The sequence below is a fragment of the Silene latifolia genome, chromosome X, assembly GCF_048544455.1.
Source record: "Silene latifolia isolate original U9 population chromosome X, ASM4854445v1, whole genome shotgun sequence".
NCBI lineage: Eukaryota > Viridiplantae > Streptophyta > Magnoliopsida > Caryophyllales > Caryophyllaceae > Silene > Silene latifolia.
In genome coordinates, this window is record NC_133537.1 from 147,219,245 (window position 1) to 147,230,655 (window position 11,411).

General features: G+C 38.7%; 1 pseudogene; it reads left to right on the top strand.

Annotated features, from left to right (window-relative positions):
* The first annotated feature begins 4,124 nt into the window (after positions 1-4,124).
* LOC141618510 (uncharacterized) lies at positions 4,125-8,686 on the top strand (annotated as a pseudogene).
* The last annotated feature ends 2,725 nt before the right edge of the window (positions 8,687-11,411 follow it).

Genomic DNA, 11,411 nt, shown 5'->3' on the forward strand with positions numbered 1-11,411 from the left:
CCTGCTCTGGGACGCTCGTATTGTTGCTGTCGTCCGCTCGTCCTGAGCTCAGGACGCTCGGATCGTTGGACAGAGTTCTTCTCTTGTTCTTGGCTCCCTAACAATCTGTGAGGACTATCTTAGGAATGCGAGGATCTTTCATCATTGCCCATTTCACTTCATTTATTTGCTTAGGCTTCTAGTGTCGGTCTCCTCTTTGATGCTTGGTCATTAGATGCAATCCATTTAACTCCATTTTGCTCCATAAATGCAAGGCTAGCAATCCTCTCCTACCAAGGACACAAAACCTCAAAGAATATGCAAAATGGGAAACTAAAGATAAGAAATGACCATAATAGATGCTAGAAAGCATGGGAACGAGGTTAATTCAGGGACTAAATGTGCTCAAATATGAGTCACATCAAACATCCCCAAACCGAACCCTTGCTCGTCCCAAGCAACGAGGTGACTAAAACTATGACCTTTATTTAAACTAACCTACTAATATAGCCAATATGAGACAATTAGCGGGTCTCACTCCGCCCCTCTAACTCACAACAAGACACCCACGAGATGAGATGCCTTCTTGCAAGGCAAGGTGGGGCTTAACAAAATGGCAATACATCCAATCATTAAGCACACAAAAGCAAGTATTGGATGCATCTACAAAAGAATAGCCACTTTCCTCATCTAAGTGGCGGAAATTATCTAAGGGGGAAGCAATTCAAGGGTACACACTCCATTATAGATATGGTTTCTTCAAATTACTAAGCCTATGAGGATACCAACAATTCACCTCCAAGTTGTGTCAAGCTAGGGTACCTTTGTCCTCAATTGCTAAATGATTTTGTCAAGAGTAGACTCCCTATGATGTTAGAAATACTGTAGGATCGTGGAATTCCCCTTCTTGCCTAGACAAGAAGAAGGGTCGTCCCCTCTCTACCATGCACAAAAGTGGAATCAATGGTAAAGGGATCAATAAGATTTTGAGTTACATAATGGGAGTTTGCTTTTGATTTTGTTATTACCCCCAATTTCTTGTGGCATTTGACATTTTTGAGAACAATTTCTTGCCATTTCTTTGATGTTTGGCGTTTTGATACTTGATAAATATTTCAATCTTTGCTTTTTTTTTTGATCATTTTCAAAGTCACCCCAATTTGTAGCAAGGGTACTTTTATTGAAGCATAGGAGTTCTTATTTTTGTACTCCTCTTTTCTTTGATGCAATTTTGTGCAAACTTCTTAATTTTTATTTTGGTACTCAAACTCAAATTGAGATTTTTGTGCCCATTACCTTTTTGTTGACAAAATATGATAGAAGTGGAAGATGGTTGCATGGTTTCAAGGGTCACCTTAGAATAAACGGTAGCCAAGGAGTCATCATATCACAAGGTACTTTTGACTAAGCCTTAGTCCATGGGTCAAAGGATACTAGCATGACACATCCTAGGGTGTTTTAGAGGTATTCTAATGAGCAAAGTCTCAAGAATAAAAAGTATCTACAAGGGCCTTATATAAACTTATCAAGCCTCCCAAATAGATGTTTTCACAAAATTTTCCTAAAATGCAACTACATGCCATGATGCAACTAACATATATACAACCTAGTGCAAATGGTTCTATCAACTAACATGCCATATAAACTAAATGCAACTCCTAGAATCACATTGGTTTGTACCGCATCAACCAAAATAAAGCCACATAGTCATTAACATAGATAGGAAAAAAGGAGATTTGGAAAGATCATACCATGCGGTCTTCATATTCCTCATGCCTCGGATGTGGCGTAGTCGATCCAATGTGATAAGAGTGACAAACAAACACAAATATATACAACTCTATACTACAAAGGAATGAACATGTTTTTGTATTTTTGAGAAATTTTTCAATTTTTATGAAATTTTCAAGAAATTTTCAATTTTTATCATTTTTATCATTTTTGAATGCAAGGTTAAGTTAGAATTTCCCATCCCCACACTAGTATGAGCATTGTCCTCAATGGCCAATACGATAGGAAATTATGCAATCCAAACTATATGAATATGTATGATTTCTAAACTAATATGCAAACTATATAACATATATAACAAGTGAATGCAATCTAATCTATCCTATATGATGCATGCTTTCGATTGGTCGGAGAGCTAATTTAAATTAACTCGAATCCCTTGTGAGTGAACTTCCCCAAACCGAGTAGGACACTATTGCTAGTGTAAAAATAGGGGGAGTTCATGCACAAGGAAAGGATGCAATGCATGAATCCTAATTGTCATTTTGGATTTTTCAATTAGGAACAAAATATTTATCATCACCTTGATGTTGCTAAAGTGGAAAATAGTCCTTATTTTTTACAAGGACACCGAAAGATTTGAATCAATTAATGATAAATAAGCATGTGAAATAATTGACATGAAAAGTGAGAGGGAATTGAAGAGCTTCATCTAAGCCATGGTGGGTACCTCTTGCCCGCTCCACCAAGCCTATGAACATCTTCACTAGTTATCATCATCCTCTTCTCCGAGATTGTCATCCCATTATGCTCGTGATTCATCGCTCTCATAGAAATCCATAAACTCATCACCATCGCTATTGACCTCCACCGTGTTTCCACCACTTGACCCCGCTCCTTCTCCTTCTTCATTTCCATGTACTCCACCGTTGGCATGCTCCGATTTTGGAAAGAGAATTTCCATTTGAGCCCAAGAGGGAAGCATTCCCTCTTCGCTAATGTGCACTTGATGAGCGAACCGGTGGAATTGAGGATAAAGAGCATAATAATTGTCCACTCTATCTTCATATTGCTTGCGGTGTAAATCTTGGAGTAGTCCCGTTGCAAAGTCGTCTCTAGGAAGGATGAAGGGATTTGGGTGATTTTATGGTTGATATGGAAATGGGTAAGGTGGGATATCAATCTTTTCTTGATCATTCGCTTGAGTCTCAGTTTGTTGATGTTGAGTAGGAGGTGGGGTTCGGTTTGCTTGGCTTGAACGAGTTGGTACAAGGTAGGATGGCACTTGGGAAAGGGGACCCCTTCTAGGTGAAACTCTTGGTAAACCTTCCATTAGAAGAAAAAGAGGGGTGCTTCCCTTGTTGAGCCACTTGATTCTTCGTTCATAGCCTTCAAAGGTAATCCAATGGCGATGTCGGAAGATTAGCATTTCATCGATCTTGGTAGTACCCGGAAGGGGTACATATGCGTTGTTGTTGTTAAAAGATGGATTAAAGAACTTGGCAAGTCTTGTTACTAATCCTCCATTGACAATGTGAATCATACCACCATCATCTCCATTCCGGAATTGCGCCCACCTCTCAAGAAGTACTAAGGGAGTGTTGAAATGATAACCACTCCTCCCTTGTATCTTCAAATAGGACTCCATAAAGATTACATCAAGTTCATTGACAACCACGGGATCACGGCGAGCTATGAGAGTGCTTGCTATAAACGGGTAGGTGAGCCGGATGACAGGATTTTGGATATAAGAGGCCGAGCATTCTTTGATTTTTGAGAAATCGCGACCCGTCAAGGATCGCTCAAGTGGAGCTATGCTATAGTTCCGGGGTTTTGATGTACGGGTAGGCGATACATCAAGTCCCAATACACCCGCAAATTCTACAAGGGTCATCATTCTTGCTGTGTTCTCAAGTCGGAATTCAACACAAATCGCCTTGTTTAGGGTTGATATTTTCAGAAAACTCAAGAATTCGAGGACTAAAGGTTGATATGTAGGCTCGTACTTATTGAACATAGTCGAAAGACCAAAATGTTCGAAGAGTGCCTCAGTTTGATGGTATATCCCTAGTTTCCTTAATGTCTCATGGCAAATGAACTTAGTTGGAAGAATATTCTTACCTAGGAGACGGTGAAAGACGATTCGCTGAGCATCATTAACAAATTCGATGTTTGAGAACTCATTTAACCTTGAAAGATCGATGATTTCTTCATTTTCTCTTCTCAATGTGTTGAGATGAGAGGTTGAAGAGCTTTTTCCTATGACCCTTGTTATTCTTCTTTCTCCTGGTAAGGATCCCCTTGGTCTCATCTTGGAAGTAGATCAAGAGATTTTTCTTGTCCAAGATAGACGATTAAAATTTGTATTGTAGATCCTTTTTGAAACCCTAGGTTTTGGGTATTTTTATTTGAAGATGCAATTGGGTGTTTTAAGTATATGCGAGGTGAATTCTTTCTTTTATAAAGGAGGAATGTAGTGTCTTAAAACGTGTGGTTGAGAGAAGGGTATATTTGTCGAAAATAGAAGAGAAGCACGGGAGGGAGACACATGGATTGGGGTAGGCTCGAGCGTCTTCTGTGCTGTAGAAAAAGTATACGAGCATGTAGGGATGCGCGGATCGTAGTCGGGATGAGCGGATCACAGTCGGGACACGCGGATCTTCTTACATGATTTCCTGAAACAACAAAGCAGTCCTGGTTCGCGCGGCTTGAGCTCAGCTCGAGCGGATTATTGCTGAGACGCTCGGATTGAGCTTGGGACGTGCAGATTTTTCATCAGCAAAATTTCATAAGTTTGAAACATCCCAGGACCCGCGGCTCGACGGTAGGACCAGCGTCCTGATGTTGAGGACGGGCGTCCTGAGCTCGGCTTGCGTAGATTTTGTTACAGGACTTTTCCCACAAATTGAAGCTTCCCAGGACCCACATCCTAAGGCCAGGATGCGCGAATCGTGTCTGGAGACGCTCGGATCTGCTCTTGGTTCCCACGAGCTTAGGTATGCTCGTGGTGATTCCTCGTTTTTGCTCTTCTTTCTTCTTATTTCATTAATTGACAAGGGTGCTTCCCCACACTTGAATTGTCATATCCTTCATTCGTCAAACAAGATTAGTAGCACTCCCTCACCAACTCTCATGCCAAAATCATGCTTATGAAGAAGTAAAATGCAAATGCAATGAAGTAAGAATACAAGTAAGAAGGGTTAGTATATTTACAAGTGGTGGTTTAGGGAGAACTCCACCAAACTCTCTCATTTGATGGTCATGGTGGGAGAGGCTCGAGGCGGATGACCTCTATTTCTCCTATGAGTGCTCCTTCATAGTAAGGTTTCAATCTTTGACCATTGACCTTGAATTTGTTTCCATCCTCCGACTTTATCTCAAAGTCTCCATACTTTCCCACTTCGGTGATCACATAGGGACCCATCCATCTTGAATTTAACTTCCCGGGAAAAAGTCAATATCGGGAGTTGAATAAGAGGACTTTGTCTCTTTTGTGCAAGGCCTTTTGCCTAATCCTCTTGTCATGAAGCAATTTGGTTCTTTCCTTGTAGATCTTTGCATTTTCGTAAGAGTGTAGTCGGAATTCCTCCAACTCTTGAATTTGCAAGATCCTCTTCTCTCCACTTAGCTTGAGCAATGTTGTTAAAATCGCGATCCGAATCGTAGGATCGTACGATCCTACGATCTAAAAACAGGCAAACGATCCAAGTCGTTCATAGGATCGTCACGGAGTAGAATCGTCATAGAATCGTGTAGAATCGTTCAAAATCGGTGGGATCACGATTCCACATGGGATCGTACGATCCTATTTAAATGGCTTATAAAAGCCATATAACATGTTTTGGGCTAAAAATTATTACATTGGCTAAGGCCCATTACTAATACTTACTCATTTAGCTAAAAAAAATAAAAAAATTAAGAAAAAAATAACCAAACTAGTGAACAACACTATCAAATTGCCAGTGCTTCTTCCTTACATTGAAAACCTAATTCCCAATTTGATTAATCATCAATCGTCACTCAGCAACTCATCATTTATCATCAAGGATATTCATGGTATGATTAATCTTACATTCTTACTCATATTTAAGGTTTTACTTTTCGTTTTTCAATTATTCGAGTAGCTCTTTTAATTTTCATAATTTCTATTTTTCAATCTTACATTCTTTCTCATCTTTATGCTTAATTTCTTTTTTTCAATCGTTGTGTACTTGACATCTATACTGAACTAGACGTCTATACTTGTATGAAACGATGAACTATGAATTAATTGTTTCAGCTTAATTATGAAATTAGTTCATTCGTCATGGTAGGCTGGTAGGCTTAATTTCATAAGTTCCGCTTCAAGTAAACCTAAAAGAAAAAACGCTCCTGGTAATAGAAGTGACCCAGGTTGGGAGCATGGCACTGAGATAGATGGGGCACAGAAAAAAGTTAAATGTAAATATTGTGGCGTTACTCGTGGTGGTGGTGTTTATAGGCTAAAACATCATCTTGCTGGCACCCGTAACAATGTTGAACCATGCTTACAAGTCCCTGATGAAATTAAAGAAGAGTTTAGAGCATTGTTAGAAAAACAAGCCGAGGAAGCAAATAACAAGAAAAGGAAAATGAATGACATTGGTGATGAGGATGATTATTCTGGAATATCACGTCATGGGTATAATAAAAAGACAAGGGGAGCTATGGATTCCTTTGTAACCAGGAAAAGAGGGTTTGTACAAACTACTCTAAATCAAAAATATAAAAGAGGTGAAAGGGAGGAAGTTTGCCAACAAATTGCTCGTTTTTTCTACACTAGTGGTATTCCGTTTAATGTAGTCAATAATCCTGAATTTCCAATAATGATTGACATGGTTGGAAAGTTTAGTATTGGACTAAAACCCCCATCTTATCATGAGATTAGAGTCAAATTTTTGAACAAGGAAGTCAAAAATGTGATGAAGATGCTTGATGAGTACAAAGAAGAATGGAAAAAAAAGGTTGTACGATTATGTCTGATGGATTGAGTGATAGGAAAAGACGTTCCATTTGTAATTTCTTAGTTAATAGTCCTAAAGGGACTGTTTTTCTGTCATCTATTGACACTTCTGAGATATCTAAGACAGCCGATAAGGTACTTGAGATGTTAGATGCTATTCTAGAGAAAGTTGGCGAAGAAAATGTAGTGCAAATTGTTACTGACAATGCAGCAAACTATAAAGCGGCCGGGCTGAGGTTGATGGAGAAAAGACCAAAACTGTTTTGGACACCATGTGCAGCTCACTGTATTGATTTGATGCTAGAGGATCTTGATAAAAAGATTAGCATTCATGGTGTGACAATAACAAAAGCTAGAAAGATAACAACATATATCTACTCTAGGACGTTACTCCATTGTAAGATGAAAGAATTTACGAAAGATAGGGAGCTTATACGACCTGCTGTGAGCAGATTTGCTAAATCCTACCTAACATTAAGATGTTTAAATGAGCAAAAAGGTCCTCTCTTAGCATTATTTGCTTCTGATAAGTGGAAAGGTAGTAAATTTGGCAAATCCGTTGAAGGTAAAAATGTGCAAAGAATAGTTTTGGACACTAGAGGGTTCTGGCCAGGGATTATTACATGTTTGAGAGCTGCATTGCCATTAGTAAAGGTTCTTTGTATGGTAGATTTTGATGAAAACCCGGCAATGGGTTTCATCTATGAGGCAATGACAAGAGCTAAGGATCAAATCAAGGAAAACTTTAATCATGTTGAAAAAAAGTATGTAACACTTTCTTAACAGTTAACACTGAATTACTACTTCTTTTAGATTTTTGTTTGCCTTAGTTGTTATGCGTTTGCTTATTTATGTCTCTATTTCATTCATATATAGTTATAAGCCAGTGTGGGACATTATTGATGAAAGATGGGAATCTCAAATGCAGAGACCGTTGCATGCTGCAGCCTACTATTTGAACCCACAATTTCAATATAGCCCCGATTTTAAATCTAGTGCAGATGTGAAAATGGGTTTGTATACTTGCTTGGAAAGAATGGTGTCCGATCCTGAAGAAAGAACGCGTATAGATCTTCAAATGGACACCTTTAAAAATGCAAGGGGCCTGTTTGGATTACCTACTGCTATAAATACCAGAACAAAGAAAACACCAGGTGCGTCATGTTCATATTTTTTTTAATCATCAATATCTCTTATCTTGAGTGCATATATAAGTCATTTGCTAATGTCATTTTTAAAATGTGTGTGTTGTGTAGCGGACTGGTGGGATTCTTACGGAGACGATTGTCCAGAATTAAAAAAAATTGCAATACGTATTCTAAGCGTAACATGTAGTTCGTCGGGTTGTGAGAGAAATTGGAGTGCTTTTGAGATGGTAATTGTGTTTATATTAAGTAATATATAGTTATTTACAATCTTATGATCTTATCTTTATGGTTTGATGCTAATACATTGTATTTACAGGTTCATACTAAGAAGAGGAATCCCCTTCATCAACAAAAAAGGAACGATTTGGTGTTTATAATGTACAATCTGAGACTATAACGTAAAAAACAGAAGCGAGCTATAATATAAGAATCCATTATATTGGAGGACCTACCTTTCGATGATGAGTGGATAACGGAGAGGGAGGAACCTCTTCTTCCTTCTGATGGGGCATGGTTAAATGCGCTAGACAGAGCAGCAAGGAGGTCTGCACGAGAGAGAGCATCACAAATTGAGGAGCAGAACAATTATGAAGACTTGACTGCAACTAGGTGTCCAGATGAAAATTTAGAGTAAGAGGAGATAATTGACGATGACATTGAAGAAGTCGCAGCAACTCTTGTTGGTTCCAATGAATTTGATCATGTCGATGATTTTGATATGCTGTCCAGTGGTCACGACTTCGATGCCATTTATAAAAATGATAATCGCCAAATAGGCATGGGTACTACTGGTGCTGACTTGGGAAGTGATGAAGTGGATGACAGGAACTTCGGTTATGAAGACTAATTAACTAATGCTTTTGTGTGTGGCAGTAATTGAACCATAGGTGATGGATCATTTTGATGAAATTTCAACATTGTAAACCATGACTTAACATGTATTCTTGGTTTCAGTATGTTGTCAAGACTCCAAGTTGTTCTTGTCACCTCTTTTTTCATCGTTTTACATCTTAATTGTAGTAGTAGTAACATTAGCGGTTGCAATATCGCTTCTTTTGTTCCAAAACGCTACTGTCGCTTTTATAATTATAAGATTAGTACTTTATTTATGTTTTTTTTATAGTTGCTTTACATATTTGTTAGATCCCTTCCATCAATTATAGCTAAATTAGTGAAGATCGTAGGATCGTAGGATCCTACGATCCGATCCCACGATCCGATCCTATGAGATCTCCACGATCCAAAGTAGAATCCCGATCCTGACAACATTGAGCTTGAGGTCAAGGTTGAGAGCCTTGATTGCCCAAAAGGCTTTGTATTCCAACTCAATTAACAAATGACATGCCTTTCCATAAACTAGCTTGTAAGGGGAGGCTCCTATAGGAGTCTTATAGGCCGTCCTATAAGCCCAAAGGGTGTCATCATGCTTCATGCTCCAATCCTTACGAGTCTTGTTAACAACCTTCTCAAGAGTTTGCTTGATCTCTCTATTAGAAACTTCAACATGACCACTTGTTTGAGGATGGTACCCCAAGCCGGTTCTATGTTAAACACCATACTTTGTCAAAAGAGATGCGAGCTTCTTTTCATGGAAGTGTGTCCCTCCATCACTAATAATTGCTCTAGGGACTCTAAATCTTGGAAACATCACTTTCTTTAGGAGCTTAGTAACCGTTTTTACGTCATCGGTTGGGGTAGCAATTGCTTCTACCCAATTTGATACATAATCAACGACTACTAGAATGTACTTGTTCCCTTGAGATGACACGAATGGTCCTTGGTAGTCAATTCCCCAAACATCAAAAATTTCTACCTCCAATATTCCTCGTTGTGGCATCTCATTTCTCCAAGAAATGTTTCCGGTTCTTTGGCAAGGATCATAATGGAGAATAAATTCTCTACCATCTTCAAACATGGTAGGCCAAAAGAAGACCGATTCTAGGACTTTATCAATTGTTCTTCGTGCTCCATAATGTCCTCCATATGGTGATGAATGGTGTCCTTCTAAAACACCTTGGACTTCCCATTGGGGAACACATTTTTGGTAAAGTCCATCGCTACATTCCTTGTATAGGTTGGGATCATCCCCAAAGTATCTCTTCACTTCAAACAAGAATCTCTTTCTTTGATTGTAGTTCAAGTTTGGGGGAAGAACTCCTCCCACAATGTAACTAGCATAGTCGGCTAACCATGGTGTTTTGTGCTTCTCGAGTTGTGAATGAATGGCCATCAAAATATCATCGAGGAAAGAGTCATTGATGGGTGTCTCTCCCTCATCATTATGGAATCGAATTCTTGACAAGTGATCCGCTACTACATTCTCGGCTCCCTTCTTATCCCTTATCTCCAAATCAAATTCTTGGAGTAGAAAAATCCACCTCAACAATCTTGGTTTTGCTTCTTTCTTTATCAAGAGATGTCTAAGAGCACGATGGTCCGAGAAAACAATCACTTTTGATCCACGCAAATAGGAACGGAATTTGTCCAATGCATAGACAATGGCGAGAAATTCCTTCTCCGTGGTGTCATAGTTTACTTGGGTGGCATCAAGAATATTACTTATGTAATAAATAGCATGCAAAGCCTTTCCTACCCGTTGGCCAAGAACCGCTACAACGGCCTAGTTACTAGCATCGCACATGATCTCAAATGGTAGTTCCCAATTTGGTGGTTGGATGATTGGTGCCGAGATTAAGGCTTCTATGATTCTATCAAAAGCTTCAACACACTCATCAGTGAATTGGAATTGGGCATCCTTAAGCAAAAATTGAGTGAGGGGTTTTGCGATGTTGGAAAAATCTTTAATAAAACGGCGATAGAACCCCGCATGACCGAGAAAACTCCGCACTCCTCTAACATTTACTGGAGGTGAAAGTTTCTCTATCACTTCAACTTTGGCTTTGTCAACTTCGATGCCCTTTTCCGAGATTAAATGACCCAAGACAATAGCTTCATTGACCATGAAATGAAACATTTCCCAATTCAAGACAAGGCTAACATCTTCACACTTTTCGAATACAAGAGAAAGGTTATGCAAACAAGAATCAAAGTCTTTTCCATAAACGCTAAAATCATCCATAAAAACTTCCATTATGGTTTCTAAATAATCGGAGAAGACAGTCATCATGCATCGTTGGAAAGTAGCGGAGGCACTACATAGCCCGAATGGCATTCTCCTATAAGTAAAACTACCGTAGGGGCATGTGAAAGTAGTCTTGTGTTGGTCATCCGGGTGTATCGGGATTTGAAAGAATCCCGATTACCCATCGAGGTTGCAAAAGAATTTGTTAGAGTAAAGCCTTGTTAGGTTCATATACCTATTATTAGACTCTTCTAATAGTGAACTAATTAACATATTAATATGAGTTCATTAGATCTAGTGCATACATAACTAAATAAGAGATAAAATAAGAAATACAATGTCCCTTACATTGTTATTGTTAGGTTTATTTACCTCTTATTAGACTCCTCTAATAGTGAACTAATTAACTTCTTAATTATTTGTTCTTTAGATCTAGTGCATGCATAACAAAATAAGAGATTTATGGGAAAAACAATGTCCTTTATATTGT